This window comes from Pterocles gutturalis, unplaced genomic scaffold (assembly GCF_000699245.1).
Source record: "Pterocles gutturalis isolate BGI_N339 unplaced genomic scaffold, ASM69924v1 scaffold36942, whole genome shotgun sequence".
NCBI classification, from domain to species: Eukaryota; Metazoa; Chordata; class Aves; order Pterocliformes; family Pteroclidae; genus Pterocles; species Pterocles gutturalis.
In genome coordinates this window covers 342-1,795 of record NW_010111443.1, presented here as the reverse complement: position 1 = coordinate 1,795, position 1,454 = coordinate 342, and the positions used below count along the sequence as shown (strand labels likewise).

General features: G+C 58.9%; 1 non-coding gene across 1 annotated transcript; it reads right to left on the bottom strand.

The window, feature by feature from the left end:
* Positions 1-206: 206 nt before the first annotated feature.
* On the bottom strand, positions 207-279 carry TRNAR-UCG. The gene has a single exon. It is a non-coding gene; the product is annotated as a tRNA-Arg (tRNA).
* Between the last annotated feature and the right edge of the window lie 1,175 nt (positions 280-1,454).

Here is a 1,454-nt window from a genome sequence, read left to right as displayed (position 1 = left end):
CGGGACCGGGCAAAACCCCGCGGGACGGGTCATCCCGGGTGGGAGATCCCCGGGGGCTCGCAGGGCAGATCCCCCCCTAAAGCTGCCCCTCCACGGGCTTTGTCCCACGGATACCCCCGGGTGGGGTTCTCCCCCCTCGGGGAATCGTTCGCCGCCGGTGTCACGCGGAAATTAAACGAAATCGAGGGTCTCGAGTGGCTTTAAAACAACCACGAAGGGACTCGAACCCTCAATCTTCTGATCCGAAGTCAGACGCCTTATCCATTAGGCCACGTGGTCCCCCATAACAATGGTTTGGGGACAGTGACAGACACCGGGGAGGGGTCTTGGGGGGGGTCCCTGCCACCCCCTGTGTATCACCCACGCTCCTGTCCCCTCTGAGACTGCGGCCGTTCTTCCCAGTCCCCCACCAGCGACAGAGGTGAGCGGGCGAGGGGTCCCTCCTCCCATGGGACCCAACCGAAAGAGCTTTGCTGCTTTCCAGGCAGCGGAGTCATTTCCCCCTCATCCAACAGAGAAAAACAACTTAGAAAAAAACAAACTTCACTTCAGGTTTTACTAGTGTGACATCACTCTGACCGCAGCTGCGTTTTAAAGCCCATTAACTCCCTAGGAAACGACCATCCAAGCGGCTTTCAATGCAACAGACCTGGAAGGGCGTCACCCCAAAGGCACTCAGGTGGAGGACGCTGGTCCCAGGGCAGCAGAACCAAACTGCACAACCCCAACCGCCAGCCCCTCGCAGAGATGGGGTTGTCTGGCAGAGGAGTAAAGCTTTCTTCCCATCAGAGCTTGTCCTGCTCTGGGAAGAGATCTGCATGGCACCTGCAAGGTTGTCATCCCCCAGCATTTTGTTGGGGGGCAGATGCAGCTGACAATACAGCGAGCACCTAGAGGGGGTAAAAAAGCAGCTGGAATTCCCTGCTCAGCCCTGACCCCACACAGCCCCACCTCTGCCCACACAAGGCTAAATAAACAGCTTTAACTGCTCGGCTTCTGTACCTTCTGGGACACCTGGAGAGATGCCCGTGGTCCAGGCGGCCAGGGCAGAGCCAGCGGTGTGCTCACTGTCCCTTCCTAAACCCATCCTCTCATTAACACCTCTCCAAAAACCCCCCTTTCCCTAGCAGAGCCCAAGGCAAAAGCTGGTTGTTGTTCCCTCACTAGGACCCTCACTCGAGCACTCGACACCAGGATGGCAGGACCGGCTGGATAACCATCCACCCCTGTGCCGAAGCCTGAGGCAGTTTGGACCTGCTCCTCGTTGCTTTTTTTCTTGAGATCTAAATGTGGACCGCTGGCCAGGAGCAGAGAGCCACCTCGTCCCACCTCATCGCGTGCAGCGAGCGAGCCCGGAGCTGCCATGGGGATCTCGCTGCCCCAAAACACACGTCGGGGCCCACCCCAACCTACCTCATCGGTCTCCCCCTCTGCAGACTCCCACTCCAGCAGCC